The sequence below is a fragment of the Saccopteryx bilineata genome, chromosome 1 (assembly GCF_036850765.1).
Source record: "Saccopteryx bilineata isolate mSacBil1 chromosome 1, mSacBil1_pri_phased_curated, whole genome shotgun sequence".
NCBI classification, from domain to species: Eukaryota; Metazoa; Chordata; class Mammalia; order Chiroptera; family Emballonuridae; genus Saccopteryx; species Saccopteryx bilineata.
The window spans coordinates 356,630,494-356,655,145 of NC_089490.1; the positions used below are offsets into that span (position 1 = coordinate 356,630,494).

At 37.8% G+C, this 24,652-nt stretch overlaps 1 protein-coding gene and 1 non-coding gene across 5 annotated transcripts in view; both read right to left on the reverse strand.

Annotated features, from left to right (window-relative positions):
* SBF2 (SET binding factor 2) overlaps positions 1 to 24,652 on the reverse strand; it is a 513,016-nt gene that overhangs the window by 322,077 nt on the left and 166,287 nt on the right. The gene's annotated exons all lie outside the window — the stretch shown is intronic.
* LOC136321195 (small nucleolar RNA SNORA28) lies at positions 20,349 to 20,472 on the reverse strand. Its single transcript, XR_010728478.1, has one exon. It is a non-coding gene; the product is annotated as a small nucleolar RNA SNORA28 (small nucleolar RNA).

Genomic DNA, 24,652 nt, shown 5'->3' on the forward strand with positions numbered 1-24,652 from the left:
TAAAGAATTGATGCCTCTCATCTCTCTCCCTTCCTATCTGTCTATCCCTATCTGTTCCTCTGTCTCTCTTGCAAAAAAAAGCATAAAGTAATTCAAGAAAACACTTAACCTGAAATATATATAGCACAGTTGTCTCTTTTGTAAACCCAGGCAAGGGTGCTGAAATGGCTATATCCCTTAGATAGCTGGTACTATTGATACAAAGTCTGCAAAGAAATAACACTTTAAATTACAGAGGTGCCTGATGGAGAAACCACCAAATATCAAGTATAGAAAACTCAAAAAATACCTGTAATGAATTCCTTTTGCAGCCAAGGATCAAATAAAACAATATTTCCAAGTATCAATTCAATTCATTTCAATGGCAAAAACAACCTTATTTTACTGTAAATGGTGACTGACTGGAATACTGCACAAAAGTCATTATTTTTCAAAACACAAGATACAGTATAATTAGTAATTTGGAAATAAACAAATATTGATCTAAGGAAAATAACGAAATATGATCCAAGTACTTCAAAATTAGTCAGTTTTAGCTGCACGAGCTTTATAAAAATGTGTGGTATGAAATGCTAACACTGTTCTTGATAAGATCTGTCTAAACAAGATGAGCGTTATTTGCCAAAACAGAAAAGCAATATTTCAGCCTGATATGGGCAGTTGGCTAGTTAATTCTATCATCTATCAGTCACCCTGAATATTTATTGCTTGTTTATTTAATGCAGCCTTTCTGAGAAAGGCACGCACAGAATACTCACTGGCTGCTAAATATTATTGTTAGAAGCAGCAAGCAGAGATAGTTATCTGTTTAAGCTGTTGATCTTTGTCCCTTGAAAAAAATTATATAGCAAATAGAACAAAATGTTCTACTGAAAAAGCTCAGTCTAAATACATCTGGATAATAGCAAAATGGATGTTGTCTTGGACTTCAGTGGTAACAATCTCTGAAAAGCAGCCTGAATGGAAAAACCTTCTATTCAACTACATTTGTAAACACAATAAATTAAATCAATTAAAAAAAAACAAAAACAAAAAACCATTACATTATCAAAAAATAAAACACATACAGAGAAAACTTTTTGCTTGAAAAACCATCTAAATCAGTCATTCACACAAGAAAGACCGACTGCCACACCACAAGAGTGTGCCTACACACAAGCATCAGGACCAATAAGAATGAAGATTTAATGGTAAGGTCTGACCTACATACAAACAAAAAAATAAAAGAAGAAATACTGAAGTGTTCTCCAGTCACATTAGATCAGGGGTAGTCAACCTTTTTATACCTACCGCCCACTTTTTCTCTGTTAGTAGTAAAATTTTCTAACCGCCCACCAGTTCCACAGTAATGGTGATTTATAAAGTAGGGAAGTAACTTTACTATATAAAATTTATAAAGCAGAGTTACAGCAAGTTAAAGCATATAATAATAATTACTTACCAAGTACTTTATGTCGAATTTTCGCTAAAGTTGGAAGAATAAATCTTTATAAAACAACTTACTGGCCTGACCTGTGGTGGCGCAGTGGATAAAGCGTTGACTTGGAATGCTGAGATCACCGGTTCAAAACCCTGGGCTTGCCTGGTCAAGGCATATATGGGAGTTGATGCTTCCTGCTCTTTCCCCCTTTCTCTCTCTCTCTCTCTCTCTTACTCTCTCTCCTCTCTAAAATGAATAAATAAAAATTTAAAAAAACCAAACAAAAAAACAACTTACTATAGTTAAATCTATCTTTTTATTTATACTTTGGTTGCTCTGCTACCGCCCACCTTAAAAGCTAGAACGCCCACTGGTGGGCTATAGGGACAGGTTGACTACCACTGCATTAGATCATGGGAAAATAAAATAATAGCACTTCTTATGTTTACATAGCACCTTGGCATTTTTACAGCAAAAGGGCTTTTAGATCAAAGATCAGTTTACTCAGGTTTCCTCAAGTCCTACAGCTAAACTGCTTTTTGGGAAGGAGGACAGTGTTTTTAATTTGTTGTTTAATAATTGTATTTGAGCATTTATCATAGGCTACCTTGTATTACAACTGATTATAAAACAAGCTGCATGCCCCATTATAATATAATCATAGAGCTGTGCTTTATTCAGTTATTTTCCTACAACCTAGCAATATGTCTCCTGCCAAACAGATGCTAGGTAAAACTTTTATGAATTTGACTCTATTATCTTAATCAATGTACTCAAGTATCCCATGAGATAATGAAAGCAGACATAATGCTTGTTTTATTTTTATTTATTTATATTTTTATTCAGTGAGAGTAGGGGAGGAAGACAGACTCCCACAATACACCCTGACCAGGATCCACTCAGGAAGCCCAGTAGGGGGTTATAATCTGCCCATCTGAAGTGTTACTCTGTTGCTCAGCAACCAAGCTCTTCTTAGCACCTGAGGGGGAGGCCATGGAACTATCCTCAGTGCCTGGGGCCTGTTCACTTCAATTGAGCCATGGCTGCAAGAGGAAAGGAGAGAAAGAGAGAAGCAAGAGGGAGAGGGGTGGAGAAGCAGATGGGTGCTTCTCCTGTGCACCCTGACCAGGAATTGAACCTGGGATATCCAAATGCTGGGCCGATGTTCTACCACTGAGCCAACCAGACAGGGCTCATAATGCCTGTTTTATAAAGAAGGAAACTGAACTACAGAAAGATTAAATAATATGACCAGATTTACCCAGGTAGCTACAGGACCTCAGACTCCCAGGATAATAATGTGTCCTGCACAACAGTGATTAGAACACTTGGGTAGTAGACATTCATGGAGAATTAACTCACAGAATTTAAACTGAAATTAAGCAAACACAGGTGAGGAATACTCTAAGAAAAACCACTTATGTATTATCTATTGCAGAGGACCAATAAAAAAATAACACGATATATAATCCTAAATTTCCTTTGCCTTTCTGGTCCACTGAGAATCAGGAGGCGTTTACAAACCTACTAACCTAGGAATGGGACTTCAAATCAGAATGGCAAAATAATGAGCCTTCGACCACTAACTGTATACCAAAAACATGGACAGGACATATAAAATATATGAAAAGATAACAAAAAAGGTATGGTCAGGTTCAAAAACAAGATAAATATCTTCAATGGCCAGTAGTAAAATGGAAAACTTTTTTATAAAGTATACTTGACTAATAGCTCAGGCCTGTTGAGTATAGATCTTAAACAGGAGTCACAGAGTTCAGTTCCATACAAGCCCTTGCCTCCATGTAATCAGCTGGTTCAAGAATGGAGAGTAGAAAATTGTCACACACAACAGTCAATTTCACCTGTGGGCAGGGAGGGAGAGGGTGCTTACATAACCTATTAACCTATTACAAGAAACTGAACCAAAGAACCAAATATTTCCAAAATAACTTGTGATAGAATCTCTGAAATTCTGTAATAAGACTTGGTTCTGGATTGAGGACAGTGAGAGTTAACTGAATATGTAGAAATAGACGGGTATGAGCAGAGGGAGGAAGAGGAGAGAAATGTAACAACAGAAAAAATAATTCCCACTCAAATTAAGCCTGTAAACCAATATTCAAAACTGCCTGGAAAGTTGGGGGACTGGATGAAAGACAGGCAGGGGTTGTGGGGGTACGTGAGAAAGGTAAAGGGATTAAGAATTACAAACTGGTATTTACAGAACAGTCATGAGGATGTAAAGTATAGCACAGGGAAGATAGTCAATAATATTGTGATAACTATATATGGTGTCAGATGGGTACTAGATTTACCAGGTTGATCACTTAGTAAGTTATAAAAGGTCCAATCACTGCGTTATACAACTGAAACAAAAAAAAACTATTATATGTCAACTGTAATTGAAAAATAAATCATTTAAAGTAAAAAAAACTGTATGGAGAAATATAATGCTAAAAATTACAGCCAATAAAAATAATAAAAAAATGAATATACTCAGTATGAAATTAATTTTATAAAAATTAAATGACAGAAACATTTAAAATAAGTTCATATAGAATGTTCAAAGAGATAAATAAAAGTAAAGCTTCAATTGAAAATGAATAAGAAATAATGAAAACAAAAGCAGGGGGACCCGTAAGTATAAAGATAAATTCATTTCTGGGTGGAAACACACTCACTTTTCTTGCCTGACCTGTGGTGGTGCAGCGGATAAAGCATCAATCTATAATGCTGAGGCTGCCAATTCAAAAGGCTAGGCTTGCCTGGTCAAGGCATGTATGGGAGTTGAGGCTTCCTGTTCCTCCCCCCTTCTCTCTCTCCCTCTCTTTTCGAAAATAAATGAATAAAATCTTGGCCCTGGCCGGTTGGCTCAGTGGTAGAGCTTCGGCCTGGCGTGCAAGAGTCCCGGGTTGGATTCCAGGCCAGGGCACACAGGAGAAGCACCCATCTACTTCTCCACCCCTCCCCCTCTCCTTCCTCTCTGTCTCTCTCTTCCCCTCCCGCAGCCAAAGCTCCACTGGAGCAGTTTGCCTGGGCGCTGAGGATGGCTCTGTGGCTTCTGCCTCAGGCGCTAGAATGGGTCTGATTGCGGCGAGCGATGCCGCAAGATGGGCAGAGCATCGCCCCCTGGTGGGCATGCCGTGTGGATCCCGGTCGGGCGCATGCGGTAGTCTGTCTGACTGCCTCCCTGTTTCCAGCCTCGGGGGAATAAATAAATAAATAAATAAATAAATAAATAAATAAATAAATAAATAAAATCTTAAAAAAGATAACCCAATTAGAAAATTTGAAAATAAAAAGTCATTGAAACAAATGAAAACAAATTAATTGATGAAATAGACTCTTCTCTTGATAGATAAAAGACAGAATTCTTGAATTAGAAGAAAGGCCTGATACATTCAACAAAAACTCAGCACAGAGTCAGAAAAATAATTTTATTGAAACCACAGCTAAAAGACATGTAAGATAGATTGAAAAGCTCCAATATTCACATAATATGAGTTTAAGAAAAAGGGGCAGAAAGAAGTGTTAAAAAAAATAATTGCTGGCCCTGGCCAGTGAGTGTCAGCACAGTGTGTGGAAGTCCCGGGTTTGAATCCTGGCCAGGGAAAACAAGAGAAGTGCCCATCTGCTTCTCCACCCTTCCCCTTCTCCTTTCTCTCTGTCTCTCTCTTCCCTTCCGGCAGCCAAGGCTCCATTGGAGCAGAGTTGGCCCAGGCGCTGAGGATGGCTCCATGGCCTCCACCTCAGGCACTAGAATGGCTCCTGTTGCAATGAAGCAATGCCACAGATGGGCAGAGCATTGCCCCCTAATGGGCTTGCCAGGTAGATCCCGGTTGGGCACATGCGGAAGTCTGTCTTGCTGCCTCCCCGCTTCTCACTTCCATAAATAAATAAATAAATAAATAAATAAATAAATGTTGAAAATTTGAGAACAAAAGAAAAATCAATCTTCACAGCAATAATGAAACTAGACATTTGGAGTTCTGTATCAAGAGAACATTTTTTGAGATTGGTTCTTAATCTGTAATATCCTGAGAAATCAGAGATTTCTCTCCTTTCTCAATATCCTACCAGTCTATCAAGTACACATTCTTATGAAAAACAAAGGCTAAGTGGACAAGTTGGGTTCAGTGATGTCTGGTGAGGGAAGAGGGTATATAGTTCCAGTAATCCAGCTGTAAGGGCTAGAGTTGTCATATAAGAGTGGAATATAGAAATTCTATTACCAGGGCTCCAGAAAGAGTTCATCTGACAAGCAGGGGAAATTCAGTCAGATGGTGGCTTTACATTTCTGTTTTCTCTCTCTCTTCCATCCAATTCAAATGATCTCAAATATTAAGTCAACTTCACAATAAGCACAGACAAAGTACAGGCCCTGCACTATATACTAGAAAGAGTACAAAGCTATCTTCCCATTAAGAGTTTACCACTTAGATAAGATAAGATGAAAAAAAAAATGATAAGTAAATGATAAGCCAAGATGGAGTAATAGGGACTAGATTTAATCTTCTGCCAGAAACAAATTTTTAAAAAAGAAAAAAAACCTACAAAAATATGAAATAGTTTTCAAGACACTAGACATGAGGTAATAAAGGAAAGTCAGTGACCAAAGGATAGCTGAGGTGACCCTCTGACTGCCCCAGCTTCCCACTTTGAATTTCCAGGTTGCAGCACAGAGAGGCAGATAAAGTCCAACAGATGCCCTCAGTTAAGACAGAGAAGATATTCAGAAAGGCCGTGTGAGCCAGAGTTTGCAGAGCAGATGATCACAGCAGAGAGAAATGCTGAGAGAGAAAACTCCAGAGCTTTGCAGAGGATTCCCTTCAAGTATCAAGAATATGACTTAGAAAAAGTAAATACTAAAGATAAGAGGGTGTGTGTGTGTGAGAGAGAAAGAGAGAGATAGAAAGAGAACAATAGTAAAAAATCAATGAGAGTGAAAGCTTGTTCTCTGAAAAGTTCAATAATATTTATAAACCTTTAGACAGACTGACGAAAGAAAAAAGAGAAGACACAAATTGCTTATATCAGGAATAAGAAAACAATTACTACAGAGCCAACAAAAACTAATATTATAATAAAGGAGTATTTCATATATCTTCATGCCCATAAACTCAACAACTCAGAAGAAAATGATAAAAAATTTAAAAGATACAAAATTTTAAAGAAGCTCAAGAGAAACAGATATCCTAAATAGCTCATATCTTTGCATTTCTAGTTTAAAATCTTTCAACGAAAATAATACAATGCCTTACAGCTTTCTTAATAAATTTAAGTAAACATTTCAGGAAAATAAAATATTAATTCTACATTAAATTTTTCTGAAGACAAAAAAGGAAGACATGTATCAAAACCTTTTTTGAGGTGAGTATTGCCTTGAGAACAAAACCAGACGAAGACAGAACAAGAAAACTAGAGATAGGCCCTGGCCGGTTGGCTCAGCGGTAGAGCGTCGGCCTGGCGTGCGGGGAACGCGGGTTTGATTCCCAGCCAGGGCACATAGGAGAAGCGCCCATTTGCTTCTCCACCCCCACCCCCTCCTTCCTCTCTGTCTCTCTCTTCCCCTCCCGCAGCCAAGGCTCCATTGGAGCAAAGATGGCCCAGGCGCTGGGGATGGCTCCTTGGCCTCTGCCCCAGGCGCTAGAGTGGCTCTGGTCGCGGCAGAGCGACGCCCCGGAGGGGCAGAGCATCGCCCCCTGGTGGGCAGAGCATCGCCCCTGGTGGGCGTGCCGGGTGGATGCCGGTCGGGTGCATGCAGGAGTCTGTCTGACTGTCTCTCCCGTTTCCAGTTTCAGAAAAAAAAAAAAAAAAAAAAAAAAAGAAAGAAAACTAGAGATAAATATCCCTCATGGATATAGATGAAAAATCCCCAATAAAATATTAGCAAATTGTAACCAGCAATATGTAAAAGAACAATACATCCCTATAAGTGGAATTTATCTGGGGAATTCAAGGCTAATTCAATATTTAAAACTGATTAGTGTAATTTACCATATCAAGAGACTGAGGAAAACTATCATATGATCAGTTGAAATAAATCACTTTCTACTCACTGGCAGGTCTATTGTTAAGATTCATTGTAATATGGAATTATCCTACTTCTCAGACATAAAACTCTGACCTTTCCCTTCTTACTATCTAGTACTTTCCCTTAAACTATAAATCCACTTCATAGTGTCTGCTCTGGTGGTCCTCAGCCTCACTTGACCTCACAAACCTTACTACTCATCCTAGACCCCAAATAACAAGGTCATTGAATAAAATAAAGTAAATTCCATTGTCATTCAGACTTCCATATGGAAATTCTGACCCCAAATATTTTCCAGATTTTTCTCTTATTATATTTCTTCAGTGTAAACAACTACATACGTGCCAATAAAGTTCTCACTATTTTCAAACATACCTAGGACTGCTTTGATTCTGTAGCTTTTAAAATGTTCCATCTTTGAAAACCTGCCTCATCATCCAAATGTTTATCAAAGTACTACATATCTTTCAAGCCTCAGAGGAAATGATAAACACTTCCTCTATAACATGTCCCTGGTTTACTTTAAATAACTCTTTATCACTTCCATGGATGCCCAGAGTACTTTATTTATACCTCCTATTGGCAAATATTATGTGTACAGAGGACAGTATCCAAAAAATGAAGAAACAACTAATGACATTTTGAGTTATTTAAAAATATTTTCTCAAAAGAATTGTATTAACTAGAAAAGAGTAGGGAGAAATGGAAAATACATGAACACTCAGAAATAACCAGTGTTAATAACAATATTATTCAAAATAGCCAAAAAAGTAGAAACAACCCAAATATCTATCAGCATATGAATGGTTAAATAAAATGCAGTACAGGGAGTCCCACTGTTACAAACGAGAGAGGGTCTGTAGGTTTGAAAATGCTTAATTATTTATATGCACAGAGAGGCAAAAATAAATACTAAGACAAACATCTGTCTAAGTTTCACTAAATAGGTAAATGAACCTGTTTCAACTTACATACACATTCAACTTAGGGACAAACCTCAGAACCTATCTCATTCATAAGTCAGGGTTTGCCTGTATATACATACAGAGAGTGCTCGGGTTATGACAATCCCAACATACAACATTTTGAGTTTATGATACTCATTCCCATAAAAATCTTAAAAAAAAGAGATGTGAGTGTTTCAGCTTACACTGTTAGTGTCGTACTTACGGACTGCATGGGCAAACTCGTTTGGTTGCATGCAGCTGAAGAATATGCAGTACTGTGTATATTTATGTCTTTTTCATTTTTCTGTGGCTTAGTTGTATTTTTATGTTCCAGATTATGAGTTTACAACAGTGTTAGGATAGGTAAGTGACTTAGGCTAGCGTATGTTTTGACTTACACCAAAATTTGGGTTATATCACTGTCATAAGAATAGAACTGTGTTGTAAACCAAGGACCCCCTGTATAATGGAATATTGTTCAGCCTTAAAAAGAAATGAAAATCTGATACATATGACAACATGGATAAACCTTAGAGACATTATGCTAAGTGAAATAAGACACAAAAGGATAAATATTGTATGACTCCATGTATACGAGATAACTTGAAAAGTCAAATTTGTAGAGAAAGGAAGTAGAATAGTGGTTACCAAGGGCTGGTGAAGGAGGGGAAATAGGAGTTCTTGTTTAATGGGTAAAGACTTTCTGTAAGAAATGATAAACAATTCTAGAGACGGACAGTTGTGATGATGGCTATACAACAATATAAATAATGTAATGCCATTGAACTATACACTAAAAATGGTTAAAATGGTAAATTTTATGTTATATATATCTTACCACATAATAATAAATTAGATAAACTTAATGAAAGAAGAATTGACAGGTCTCACTTAGACACTGACCCAGGCAGAAGAAAACATGTCTACCTAACAGATATAAATTTACTATGAAAAATGAACACATAAAATTATGCAATAATTAAATAATCCAAGGATAACTGCCCACTTTTTAGTTAAGTCCAAAGTGTCAGGTAGGTATGCTAAATCTAATATACATCCTCACCCTCCCATTTTTGATTTTCCAGCACTGGAAGCTATATAAAAGGAGCTTCTAAGACACCTAACTATGGTATTGCAATTGTCACACAGGAAAATACAATATAATAGTATTTGAGAAATAATTACTGGAAACTCATCAACTTTCAACTTCTGAAGATAGTGTAACTGTGAAGTATCACTGAGTACCTACTATATGCAAGACAGTAGGGTACAAATTAATTACATTGAAGTATAACACTATCTTCATTTTGGGGGAATACCATCCAGTTTGGGGCTAGATAGGCAAATGTTAAAAGGTAAATGTAATACAAATGAACATTCGTTTGGTCCCAAATTGGAGGCACTAACAACAGAGCCTACAGGAGCTAAAAGAAGGAAAACACCTCCATATTAAACATCACACAAACTTTTCTATAAACTCATCTATGGTTTTCAAGAATTGTCAGTTCTCTACTTGGTACCACTCTCCTCTATCTGAAGTCTTTCCTAACTATACTAGCCTTTATATATCTTTAACTATACTATATGGCATATTCTGTATTTAAATTTTTATAAGTAGGCTTGTCACCCCAACAATTATACATTAACTAAAAGTATCCATAATACTAGTATAATTCTGTATATAAAGTATCCCATAAAGACTCAAAGAACTGAAATGTTTCCAAGTTAAACATTCAGAAATAATGCCCAATGTGCACAATAAATGCAAATAATAATTTAATGTTTGCAATACAGATCACTTTGGGGTCAGGGCAGGGGCTGAGAAAGTGGTCTATAGTTCATCCTTTTTCTCCTTTCAGAAAGTATTAGTACTATGGACACAGGAGTCATTTAATAATTGCTTTTATTTCCAGATAATTCTATACTTTCTAGGTGACGGCAGTGCATATTTCTGTGGTTTGTTGCAGGAGATATATTTAATGAAGCATGAAATGACTTAATGCCAAGAAAATTCTCAGTTACAATGAAGCTTCAGTTCCCAATAGATTTTTAGGGAGTTTTTGGGTTATGCTTCTATGTTTCTCTTACCTGGAAGAGATCCAAAGGGTATGACCCACTTTGGAATATTCAAGTAAAAGTTTCATTCAAATTTAATCATCCTAAATTGATTTATAAGGAATTTAAAGTTAAAAGTTTCAAGACTACCAAAGATAATTAAACTCAACAATAGAAAAATGAGGCCAATCATGATCTGAAGTTTAAGTATGTTTTTAAAAAATAACTTTTCGCCTGGCCTGTGGTAGCGCAGTGGATAAAGTGTCAACCAGGAACACTGCGGTTACCGGTTTGAAACCCTGGGCTTGCCTGGTCAAGGCACATACGGGAGTTGATGCTTCCTGCTCTGCACCCACCCTTCTTTTTCCCCCTCCCTAAAATGAATAAATAAAATCTTTTTTAAAATAACTTTTCAAAGCACATACAAAAGCAGAACAAAAGCAATTTTAATTCTACTTTAAGAAACAGAAGTTAAAATACTCTTAAGAAAAGAGTAAGGGTTTAGGGTCCTAGAAAGATTCATAATTTGGCAACCAAAATTGTAACTAAAATTGTACTTTTTTTCTTAGAGATAATGTATACTAAGTGGTTTTATTTCTTCCCAGAAAATGAATAAGTTTTATTGCTTTAGCTTTAAAATATCTTATTCTAAAAAGTAGAGATCTGTGAGTACAGGACTTAAGTTGCCATCTATGCAACTGATACATGCTGTGATTGGCTAACGTATGAAGTTTTAAGTGAAAAACTTTGACCTGCCCTAAATTAGAACCTCATAGAAATAGGAAAAGAGTATATCATAAGTCATTTCCAGTGCTACCATGTAATCATATAGCACATTTATTACATATCTGTTTAATATTTAGAACTAGAAAACTAATTCTGGTAATTTAAGTCAACTTGCTGTCTCTACCAAAGCCACAATTTCTGTGATAGGAATGAAGAGTATATGAATTAGAAGCAAAGAACAACCAGTAAAGATTAGAATAAGAGGATGACATGTACACATGCATTTAAATTTAGAAATTAAAGTAAATGAGTGTGGCCAACACCAAAGTATGTGTGCGTGTGTGTGTGACAAAGAGAAATATTCCACTGAAAGAGATTATACCCTAGAAAGAGCATAAGATCAAAAATGAAAATCTGTTTTCCACATAGTTAATTCAGGAAGTCTTTATAGGGAAAAAGGTTATTTATAATGTATATGATTCAAGTATTTAAGCCACAGTTATAATTTCAAATCAACCTAAACACAAAATACACTAACAACGTCATCTAGTCTAGTACTCAGGTGGAAAGAAAATAATTATTTTCTTCCAATATTGAAAAACACAGCTGCTTTAGATGCAAGATTTAGTTTTGTATTATCTCTGTATTATTCATATTTATCAAATTTAACAAGAACCTTGGCAAGTTAAGATTTTTTGCCTCATGCTAACTTGAGAACCTAATTCTGACATATGTAGTAATATTACATATGAGTTAACATAAGCTAAATATTTTTCTAGTGTTACTTTTAAAGCTATAAATAATAGATATATAATTTCTTTTTTTAAATTTTAATTTTTTTATTTTTATTTTATTTATTCATTTTTAGAGAGGACAGAGAGAGGGAGAGAGAGAGAGACAGAGAGAGAGAGAAGGGGGGAGGAGCTGGAAGCATCAACTCCCACATATGCCTTGACCAGGCAAGCCCAGGGCTTCGAACCAGCGACCTCAGCATTTCCAGGTCGACGCTTTATCCACTGCGCCACCACAGATCAGGCCAGATATGTAATTTCTATTATCTTACTAGATTAGAATTGTTTAACTGCTTGAACAATTATTTTTTTAATATGTATTTTTTTCTATAAAGAAAAAAAATCACCCCAATACTTGTAAGTACTCAGTAAATGTTACCATGATATTTTGTTTAAAAAAAAAAAGCCATGTAGAATGGGGGGGGGGAGTATTACTATATCGAGAAGCACTTAACAAATAAATGTGATCCTTATTTCCTTAAGCTTTTTTTTTTAATTTTTTTATTCATTTTAGAGGAGAAAGAGAGAGAGAAAGGAGGAGCAGGAAGCATCAACTCCCATATGTGCCTTGACCCAGTAAGCCCAGGGTTTTGAACTGGCGACTTCAGCATTCCAGGTCAACGCTTTATCCACTGCGCTACCACAGGTCAGGCCTTAAGCTTCTTTATTAAATAGTTCAAAATATTTTTAAATTTCTCTTGAAAATTTTTCTTTGACCCATGTGTTATTTAGAAATGTGTTGTTTAATCTCAAATATACTGAGATTTTCCAACTATGTACTTTCTATTATTGATTCCTTGTTTAATTCTGCTGTGGTCTGAGAACAGACACTGTATGATTTACATTCTTTTAAATTTGTCAAGGTGTGTTTTAAGGCCCATATTGTGGTTTATCTTGGTAAATATGCCATGTGAGCTTGAGAAGAATGTGTGTTCTGCTCTTCCTGGATGAAACAGTCTACAGATGTCTACAATGAGCTCAACTACATTCTTACTGATTTTCTACCTAATGGATCTGAACACTTCTGATAGCGGAGTAGGGTCTCCAACTATAACAGTGGATTCATCTATTTCTTCTTGTAATTCTGGCAAGTTTCCCCTCACATATTTTGACACTCTCTATGTGCATACAGGTCATTATGTCTTCTGGAGAATCAACCCTTTTATCATGACATAATGCCCCTCTCCTCTGTCCCTGATAACTTTCCTTCCTCTAAAGCCATATCTGTCTGAAATTAATACATCCTCTTCTGCATTCTCTTGATTAGTGTTAGCTTGGCATATATTTCTGCATCATTTATTTTTTACCTATGTGTATCTTTACATTTAAAGTGGCTATCTTGTAAATAACATTTGGTATTGCTTTTTTATTTTTTCTAGGAATCTGTGTCTTTTAATTGGTGCAGATAGTCTGTTACCTGAATACCTTCAAAGGCATTTTTATTGCCTGCTTTTTATCCTCTGCATGGGACATGCATTCCCATTTCTTTGTATGTCTTGTAATATTTGGTTTATACTATACATTTTAGGTAGTATATTTGTTAAATCTGGATACCAATGTCCTACCCATCCAGGGATTGTTGTTGTGGCTAGTTTATTTCTTTAATGACCTGGCTGAACTACTTCAGTGAAGTCTATCTCCCTCACGGTGGCCAGCCTCTGATGCTGCTCCTCAAAAGGCACAGCCTAGGGCATGCACACAAATATTCTGGGGTGACAGGAGCTTGAGCGGAGCTCTCCTTGTCTCTTTCGCTGATTGCTCTGCTAAGTTGTCTGTCTCTGATGGTATATCAAACCCAGCTGTTAGCCTCCCCTAACTGCCAGCTCATTGCTTTATTGTTTTTAAGAGTGAAGAGGACATAGCCCTGACCAGATGGCTCAGTTGATTAGAGCGTCGTCTGGAGTGCGGAGGTTGATGGTTCAGTCCCAGTCAGGGTACACACAGGAATGGATCAATGTTCCTGTCTCTCTCTTCCTTCCTCTCTCACTAAAATTAATAAATAAATGTTAAAAAATAATAATAATTTTTTAAAAAGAATGAAGTGGACATAAATTGCTTTACAGTCTTATTCAGTATTATTCTATTAAATCCGGTCTAGCTGGTCTACAGTTTATCTTGTTAGACTCACAGAGTTCTGAGTCTTCTCTTAATTGCCTCCCACCAAAAAACACCGTTGTTTTTAAACTTTACCATACTGTCCTAAGTAAAGTCAGTTCCCTTGGGGAGAGCTTCAGAGTTTGCTCTTATGGCCTGTTTCTCCCCCTACGTGAAATTTTTGTACCACTTCTCTGGAGCTGGTGGTAAAATCAGTGGGCAGCTTCACCCAGAGTGACACCTCTATTTATGAATATTAGGGTGCTGGTTGGGTGCAGTCATTTCTAGTCTTCTCACTTTCCCTTCCCAGTATGAAAGTTCCACCCTTATTATCAATCTGGGATGAGGGCTTATTGATTCTTTCCCCCTATGAAGGGGACTGGGTGAAGGAAAAGAGTCCCAAACCTCTTATTTGTTCTTGCCTAGAACACAGCTTCTGCAGCATGGAGCTGGGAACGAATGAAAAGTGCCAGCATCTGCCTCTTCTACACAAAAACCATGATCCCAGATGGAGTTAAGTGAATGGGATGTGGGATGAAGCCTGTGCACTTGTCTGCATCTGCTTGGGGTAAGGCTTCCATTCCTTTGACTGAGAGAGGGAGCAGGCTGCGGCTCATATGCCACAGACTATCACCATTCTTAGTAAAATTTAGTAGATTTTCTTGAATAAACGTTTTTTATTACATTGGAATATGGCCTTAGAACCATTTCCAGAGATTTTAATTTAAATGGTTGATTGGGATTCTATTGTTTCTTATTTAAATTTTTACCAGTTACACTGGTTTTGCTGGAAGAGGGTCTGTAGAGCATTTCATGCCACCATTTCAGAAGTCATCTCTGATGATCTTTTTCTGTGTTTAATTAAGTATTAAACAACCCTTTTATTCCTGGGATAAAGCCCACTTGGCCAGATTATTCCATGATCTATTGTATATACTGCTCACAAAAGTTAGGGGCTATTTTATCATTTCATATTCATTTTGAAATATCTCCTTTTGTGAGCAGTATATATTGCTAGATTCAAATTAGTAACATTTTATTAAGTATGCTTTCATCTATCCTCACTAGAGATGTTGGCCTATTGTGTCTTTTCTTGTAACATCTTGCCCTGGTCTTAAGATCAGGATAATGCTTGCCTCATAATAAGTTGGTAAACATTTCTTGTTCCTCTGTTTTCTGTTTTCTTACTAAAAGACTGAATGATTTGAAATAAGCAAATGTGGTAGATATTCAAAAGAAAAATAAGAACACTGTGTCCTAGAAATGACATGGGGATGGTAGAATTTGAGTTTGGCCTGGGACAGAGAGTCTTTGGAGCAAGGGATGAAGAAATGGCATAACAAAAAGTACAAATATGGAAAATATAAAAACAACCTAAGGAAATAACTAGCCACTTTGATACAACTCAGCAACTTTGGCATATTGGCAACAAACCACTGAAAACATTTTAAAAAAGTATATCTCTGCCTGACGAGGGGGTGGTGCAGTGGATAGAGCGTTGAACTGGGACGCAGAGGGCCCAGGTTCAAAACCCCAAGGTCTCTAGCTTGAGTGCAGGCTTGCCAGCTTGAGCACAGGGTCGCTGGCTTGAGTGTGGGATCATAGACATGACCCCATAGTCGCTGGCTTGAGCCCAAGGTCACTGGCTTGAGAAAGGGGTCACTTGATTTGCTGTACCCCCTCCTCCCCTGTCAGGGCACATATGAGAAAGCAATCAATGAGCAAGCAATCAACAAACAACTAAGATGCCACAATGAAGAATTGATGCTTCTCATCTCTCATCCCTTCCTGTCTGTTCCTATCTGTCCCTGTCCCTGTCTCTCTGTCTCTGTCAAAAAAAAAAAAAAAAAAAAAAAGTATACAGTGGTCCCTCATCTATTGCAAGGGTTAGGTTCCAGAACCCCCTGCCCCCATGATAGGCAAAAATCCGCAAAGTAGCGACCTTATATTTATTTTATTATTTATGTATATTTTAAGGCTTTATAAACCATCCCTACACTCTTATAAACCTTTCCCACACCGTTATTAACCTTTCCCACAGTCTTATAAACATTTCCTATGCTCTTAAACACTTTTTACACTCTTAAACCTACATAAACACAGTGCTCTGGTTGGTTGCCTCCCATCCATCAGCCAAAAGTGTACCCTGTAAGATCTCACATGTAGCTCAAGCGGAAGTAACTGTAGCTGCATTTTCCATATATGTGAGTCTTCGTCTACTCATCTACTGTATCCCATGTATTTTATTTCACTTTAATGTTTTAATTAATGTTTTATATTTTTATATTGTTATCAAATTTTTAGGCTAGAAAATGCTTATTTTACTGCAAAAATAATTAAAATAATAAATATATAAAAATACCTATATACTACAAAATCCTGTGATACAGCAAAAAATCTGTGATACAAAATTAGACATATACAATTTAAAAATCCGTGATACAGTAAGAATGCGAAAAGTAAACCTCAATATGGCAAGGGACGATTGGATCTCTAACTTTCTGTTCCTTCATGATGAATCATCACAATATTTTAATCTTCTTAAGGTAAATGAATTGTGTTCGTTTCTGTGCAACATGAAAATGGCACCACTGCATTATAAATAATTTTGTAATGGCTGAAGCAGTAGGTATTTGATATTCTTTTAGTCCGTGAGAAATCTGAACTCATTTCTTTTTCTTAATTAAGATAACTAGTATATAACATTATATTAGTTTCAGGGTTAATTACCATCCATCACCATACAATTGACCCCATTCACCCATTTTGCATAGTCCCCAACACCCTCACTTCCTAATAACTACCAATCTGTTCTCCATATATGAGTTTTGTTCTGGTTTGTTTTTTTTTCATTTGTGTCATTTCAAGTCTACAAACATGGCAAATCATCCAGTGTATGCTGCTCTCTCTCTAACTTATTTAACTTAGCATAATACCCTTAAGGTCCAGCCACGTTGTCGCAAATGGCAAGGTTTCTTTTTTTGTTGTTTCTTTTTTTTTTTTTTTTTTTTGCGACAGAGACAGAGAGAGTCAGATAGGGACAGAAAGACAGGAAAAGAGAGAGATGTGAAGCATCAATTCTTCGTTGCGGCTCCTTAGTCTCCTTAGTTGTTTGATGATTGCTTTCTCATACATGCCTCAACCAGGGGGCTACAGCAGACTGAGTGACCCCTTGCTCAAGCCAGTGACCTTGGGCTCAAGCTGGTGAGTCTTGCTCAAACCAGATGAGCCCATGCTTAAGCTGGCAACCTCGGGATCTCGAACCTGGGTCCTCTGCATCCCAGTCCGACACTCTATCCACTGCGCCACTGCCTGGTCAGGCCAAGGTTTCATAATTTTTATGGCTAAGTAGTATTCACTGTATAACATGTAACACAATTTCTTTATCCATTCATCTGTCAATGGACACTTAAGATTGTGTTCATAGCATAGCTACTGTAAATAATGCTATAATGAACACAGGGGTGCAGTATTTTATTGAATTAGTGTTTTTTGTTTTCTTTGGACAAATACCCAGGAAGTAGAATATAAATAACACTATTCCTATACTTAATATTTTGAACCTCCATACTGTTTTCCATATGGCTGCACCAATTTACAATCCTCCCAACAAGGATTCCCTTTTGTCTACATCTTCACCAACATTTATTTCTTGTATAGCTGATGATAGCCATTCTAAAAGGTATGAGGTGATATCTCATTGTCATAGTGATTTGCATTTTACTGATATTAGTAATGTTGAGCACCATTCCATGTACCTGTTGGCCATCTGTATGTCTTTTTTGGAAAAATATCTATTCAGATTCTCTATTTTTTTAATTAAAGGAAAAGTTTGCTTCCTATTTAATTTTGTATAGCTAATTCTTTAACATCCTTTTAAAAAAATTTTTATTTACTGATTTTAGCCAGAAAGGAAAGGGGGGGGGGGAGAGAGAGAGAGAGAGATAAGAACATCAATTTGTTCCTTTATTTGCCTAGACTGGGGATCGAACCAGCAATCTCTGAGCTTCAAGACGATGCTCTAACCAACAGTGCTATCTGGCTAGGGTTTTTTGGTTTTGTTTTTTTTTTTTTTTGAGAATGGATTTCTCTCTTTCTTCCCCCATTTATTTATTTATTTATTTATTTTAGAGAGAAGGGGGAGGAGCAGAAATCATCAACTCCCATTATGTGCCTTGACCAGACAAGCACAGGATTTTGAACTGGCAACCTTAGTGTTCCAGGTCGATGCTTTATCCATTGTGCCACCACAGGTCAGGCATATACCATTTCTTCTTGTTTTTTGTGTGTTTTTTTAGATTTTATTGATTGGGGGGAAGAAAGAATAAGAAAGAAGGGGGAGAAGCAGGAAGCATCTACTCATAGTGGTTGCTTCTTGTATGTGCCTTGACCTGGCAAGCCCAGAGGTTTGAACCAGCAACCTCAGCATTCCAGGTCAATGCTTTTGCCCCTACAGACCAGGCTTAATATTTTTAAATTAATTGAAATTATTGAAATGACAGTGGTTCTTAAAACCATACAGGTTGCAAGTGTACAGCTCAATAAAACATCGTCTGCACACTGCATCGTGTGCCCAAGCAAAGTCACTCTCTGTCCCCATTTTCCTCCCACCTTTGCCCACCTCCACCTAGCCCTACTCCCTTTCTCTCTGGCTATCACCACACGGCTGTCTGTGTCTATGTGTTATGAATATATATACATATATATACATATTTTTTTTAGCTAATCCTTTCACTTTCTTTCATCTAGTATACCAACACCCCTCCCCTCTGACAGCTGTCAGTCTGTTCCATGTATCTATCCATGCCTCTGTTTCTATTTTGTTCATCAGTTAATGTTGTTCATTAGATTCCACATATAAATGAGATCATAGGGTGTCTGTCTTTTTCTGACTGGCTTATTTCACTTAGCATTATAAATTTCAGGTCCATCCATGCTATTGTAAAGGGTAAGATTCCCTTCTTTCTTTCTTTTTTAAATTTATTCATTTTTAGAGAGGAGAGGAGGAGTCAGAGAGAGAGACAGAGAGAGAGAGAGAGAGAGAGAAAGAGGAGAGACAGAGAGAGGGAAGGGGGGGGAGGAGCTGGAAGCATCAACTCCCATATGTGCCTTGACCAAGCAAGCCCAGGGTTTCGAACCGGCGACCTCAGCACTTCCAGGTCGACGCTTTATCCCACTGCGCCACCACAGGTCAGGCTAGATTGATTCCCTTCTTTTTTACAGTGGTGTAGTATTCCATTGCATGAACATACTACAGCATTTTTATCCACTCATTTATTGGTGGGTACTTGGGCTGATCATTTCTTAATCAGATTTTTATTTTGCTATTGTGTTGTATAAGTTTTTAATATATGTTGATTATAAACCCCTTACTGAATATATGATTTGCAAATATTTTCTTCCATTTGGTACTTTGCTTTTCATTTTGATTTTCTTTATTGTGCAGCAGCCATTTTAATTTGATGTAGACCTACTTGTTTATTTTTGCTTCTGTTGTCTTTGCTTTTAGTGTCAAATCCAAAAAATCATCACTGAGACAGATATCAAGGAGCTTGCCATCAATGTTTTCTTCTAGGAGTTTTATGGTTCCAGGTCATTTTTACTCTTTGTGGAAAATTCAAGAATATTATTTTATTAGATTTTCCCTGACTCAAGACACAATGAAATAAGTTCTTTCAAAGTAAATGTTTCTTTCTTTTCTTTTCTTTTTTGCAAGAGAGAGAAAGAGAAAGAGAGAGTCAGAGAGACAGGGACAGACAGGAAGGGAGAGAGAGAGATGAAAAGCATCAACTCATAGTTGTGGCACCTTAGCTGTTCATTGATTGCTTTCTCATATGTGCCTTGACTTGGGAGCTCCCATCAAGTCAGTGACCCCTTGCTCAAGCCAGCAACCTTGGGCTTCAAACCAGTGACCATGAGGTCGTGTCTATGATCCTATGTTCAAGTTGGTGACCTCGTATTCAGGTGAGCCCATGCTCAAGCAGGTGACCTTGGGGTTTCAAACCTGGGTCCTCTGCATCCCAGTGGATGCATCACAGTGCATCCACTGTGCTACCTTCTGGTTAGGCTAAATGTTTCCTTTTAATTGAGTTCACTGGGGTGACAATGATTAATAAAATTATATACATTTCAGGTGTACAATTCTACAATACATCATTTGTATATTGTATTGTGTGTTGACAACCCAAAAATCAAGTCTATCCTATTGATCTCTATGTCTGTTTTTATGCCAATGTCTTGATTTATTTTTGTTTGTTTGGATTTTTGGGGGGTTTTTTTTCATTGTCTAAGTCTATATAAAGGTTTGTCTCATGGAGGAGAGAGTACCCAAATAGGTTAGACTTTCTAACTATAGCAAGCTCAAATTGTGTCAGACAGTTTTGTATCTGCCACGGAGTATTGTTTGCAATTGATGTTTTGATTACTGCGGTTCTATAGTATAATTTGATATCAGGTAACATTATTCCCTCAACTTTGTTTTTTTTTCTCTAAAGAGTGCTATTTTAAGTCCTTTGCATTTTCACATAAATTTTAAAATCTGTTCTTCCATTTCTAAATGTAAGCCCTGCTGAAATTTTAATTTAGATTGCATTGAATCTATAGACCAATGTGAGAATGATTGACAGTATACTGGTATTATTTTCACCTCCTTTGACAGATTTATCTTTTTAAAATTCTTGATATTGATGTAAACAGCTTTGTTTTTCATGTTCAAATGTTTATTACATGTATACAGAAATACAACTGAGTTTATTATTCAAAGAGAGGAGGGGAGGCAGAGCAACAGACTCTCACATGTACCCAGACTGGGATCCACTCAGCAAGTCCCCTATGGGCAATGCTCTGCCCATCTGGGGCTACTGCTCTGTTGCTTGGCAACTGAGCTATTTTTAATGCCTGAGGTAGAGGCCATGGGAGCCATCATCTGCACCGGGGGCTAACTCACTCGAACCAATCAAGCCATGGCTTCAGGAGGAGAAGAAAGAGAGAGAGAGAGAAGGGTAGGAACACAGAGAAGCAGATGATTGCTTCTCCTGTGTGTCCTGATTGGGAATCAAACCTGAGACATCCACATGCCAGGTGATGGCTCTACCACTGAGGCAACTGGCCAGGGCCTATAACATTTTAAAACTTACTGTTTCTATGAGCTTTTTTGGTAGATTCCATCATATTTTCAAACTAGACTAGGGTTCCTCAAACTGTGGCCCATGTATCAAGCACTTACTTTTGTAAATAATATCACATCCATTTTTTATTGTATTGTCTATTGCTACTTTCAGTGTACAATGGCACAGATGAGTAGTTGTGACAGAAACCATATGCCCCACAAACCTAAAATATTTACCATATGTGTCTTTAAATAAAAAGTGTGCTGACCCATTACTGAGATGAAAATACAGTCCACTAATAAAGACCATTTCCTTCCTAACCTAGGTATGTTTTATTTCCTTTTCTTGCTTAATTGCACTGGCTAGATCTTCCAGGACTATGTTGAATAGAAGTGGTAACTATTGATATGCTGTCTGGTTACTGATTTTAAGGGGAAACATTTGATCTTTTATCATAACCTACAATATCAGCTATAAAATCCACCAGGCTCTGCTCCTAAAAACTGGATGCAAAAACTGCTTCCCATCACCCAGTGGTGGGATTCAAATAATTTAACAACTGGTTCTCTGCCCAAATGGCCATTTTAAGTATAAAAAAACAATATACTGAAAGGTAGTTTATTATTTTGTACACTTAATATTTAAATAATAAAAGAGGTACATAAAACTAGATTATGGTATAAGAGCTTTAAAATATTAATGAAAAACTATCAAATAATACCTGACAAAAAACAATAAAACTATTGTTTAAGATTTCCATATTGCTGCTTTTTTTTTTTTTTCTTTTCATTTTTCTGAAGCTGGAAACGAGGAGAGTCAGACAGACTCCCGCATGCGCCCAACGGGGATACACCCGGCACGCCCACCAGGGGCGACGCTCTGCCCACCAGGGGGCGATGCTCTACCCATCCTGGGCGTCGCCATGTTGCGACCAGAGCCACTCTAGCGCCTGAGGCAGAGGCCACAAAGCCATCCCCAGTGCCCGGGCCATCTTTGCTCCAATGGAGCCTTGGCTGTGGGAGGGGAAGAGAGAGACAGAGAGGAAAGCGTGGCGGAGGGGTGGAGAAGCAAATGGGCGCTTCTCCTGTGTGCCCTGGCCGGGAATCGAACTCAGGTCCTCCGCACGCTAGGCCAATGCTCTACCGCTGAGCCAACCGGCCAGGGCTCCATATTGCTTCTTGATTGGCAACCTCACTTGCAATTTTTTCACCTATAGACAGAATGACCATTACTGCTAGCGCTTAGACTATGCTGTTACACAGATGAATGTTAGAAAAAAGGAATGTAAAATTGTGATTTACATTTATGCCTGTGAAGCCACCCACCTTAGAGAGAACCCTGATTACAAGTGCCATTTTAATAACTGGTTCACCAAACTCAACAAAAAATTATGTATCAGTTCTGCTGAACTGGTGCAAACCTGCTGAATCCCATCACCCATTCTTGCTTTTTTGTATTACTGGCTAATGGCTGATTGGCAGAGGTGAGGACATATGACTTACTATAGCTAAAACAAAATCTGAGAGCAACTATTGGCATTTTTAGTTTGTGTTAGTGGTGTGACCTCATAAATTAGGTATTCCATCAATGTAAGAAGTGGGTGCAGGTAAGGGGTTAAAGATAGTGATGTATTGAGATCCTGAACTCATTGCTTCATATGGACACACCAAACCTGCAGCCACATATGGATCAATTACCTCCTAAAAAGACCGAAAAACTAGTGAACATCTCCTCCACAACACGGCTAAAATGACCATATCAAGATAGGTAGAAGAAGCAGATACAAAGTCTTGCCAAAAACCCCACCCCTACTGTGGCAACCCAAATCAAGAAGCATCTTAAACAGAGCTTCTCTAAGGAATGAGGGCTACTTCCCAGAAATCAGCTTATATACTCATCTGGAGCCTCAATTTTTATAACTGTCACCAAGGAGAAACTGCCAAATCATCTGGTCTGGTTGCTGGCAGGGGTTATAATTGCAATCCCAGAAGAATATATATATTTGCATACTTCAAAAGGTGTTGCCTGAGAGTTCAGCTCCAGTCAGCCTGCAACAATGTGCTGACTGATATCCCTCCCTTTGGAATGATGGCAAGACTTGGCACAACTTTAACAACTGGGACATACGAAGAATAAATCGGACTCCTTAGATAATCACAAAGGTTCTAGATATAACCAAGAGCTTGGAAAGGTTGAATGACAAGGTTCATCAACTAAACAAAGCTATTTCCACAACACTGGGAGAGGTAGATGTTTACCCTAACACATAGAAAAATCAAAACAAAACAAAATGGAAAGAGATGAGCAAAATAAATAAGTAGAGGAATAAATTCCAAAGGAAAGAATAAAATAAAACCCCAGAAAAAAAGCTTAACAAAAGAGAGATAAGTAATTTACCTAACAAAGAATTCAAAGTAATAGTCATAAAGATGCTTACTTACATTGAGAACTTCAACAAAGAGAAAGAAAATATAAGAAAATGCAAAAAAGAAGTCACTGAACTAAAGAACATAATAACTAATCAAAACTCCGAGTTTGCTGGCTTGAGCAAGGGGTCACTCGGTCTGCTGTAGTGCCCCCCCCCATCAATGCACATATGAGAAAGCAATCAATGAACAACTAAGGTGCTACAACGAATTGATGCTTCTCATCTCTCTCCCTTCCTGTCTGTCTGTCCCTATCTGTCCCTCTCTTTGTCTCTGTCTCTATCACACACACACACACACACAAAGAAATGACTAAAAACATCCCTAACAGGGAGAGGGAAAAGGTACTCAAGTCCAGGAAGCACAGAGTCCCAAATAAGATGAACCAAAATGATCCACACCAAGACACATTATAATTACAATGGCAAAGGTTCAATAACAAAAGGAGAATCTTAAAAGCAGCAAGAGAAAGGCCCTTGGTGACTGGCTGAGTGTTAGAGTATAAGCCTGGCATGTGGATGTCCCAGGTTCAATTCCCATTCAGGGCACACAGGAGAAGCACCCATTTGCTTCTCCACCCCTCCCCCTCTCACTTCTCTCTCTCTCTCTCTCTCTCTTTTTCCCCTCCTGTACCCATGGCTTGATTGGAGCAAGTTGGCCCCAGGCACTGAGGATGGCTCTATAGGCTCTGTTTCAGGTGCTAGGAAGAGCTTGGTTGCTGAGAAACAGAGCAACACCCCAAATGGGCAGAGCAACACCCTCGAGTGGGCTGGCTGGGTGGATCCCAGTCAGGGCGCATGTGGGAGTCTGTCTCTGCCTCCTTCCCCTCACTGAAAAAAAAAAAAAAAAAAGCACCAAGAGAAAGACAGTCATCTACCAGGGAGCTCCCATAATACTGTCAGCTGATTTCTTAACAGAAACATTTCAGGATAGACAGAATTGGCAGGAAATATTCAAAGGATAAAACCAAGGATCTATAACCAGGACTACTTTACCCAACAAGGATATCATTTAAAATTGAAGGAGAAATAAAGAACTCCCTAAAAATGA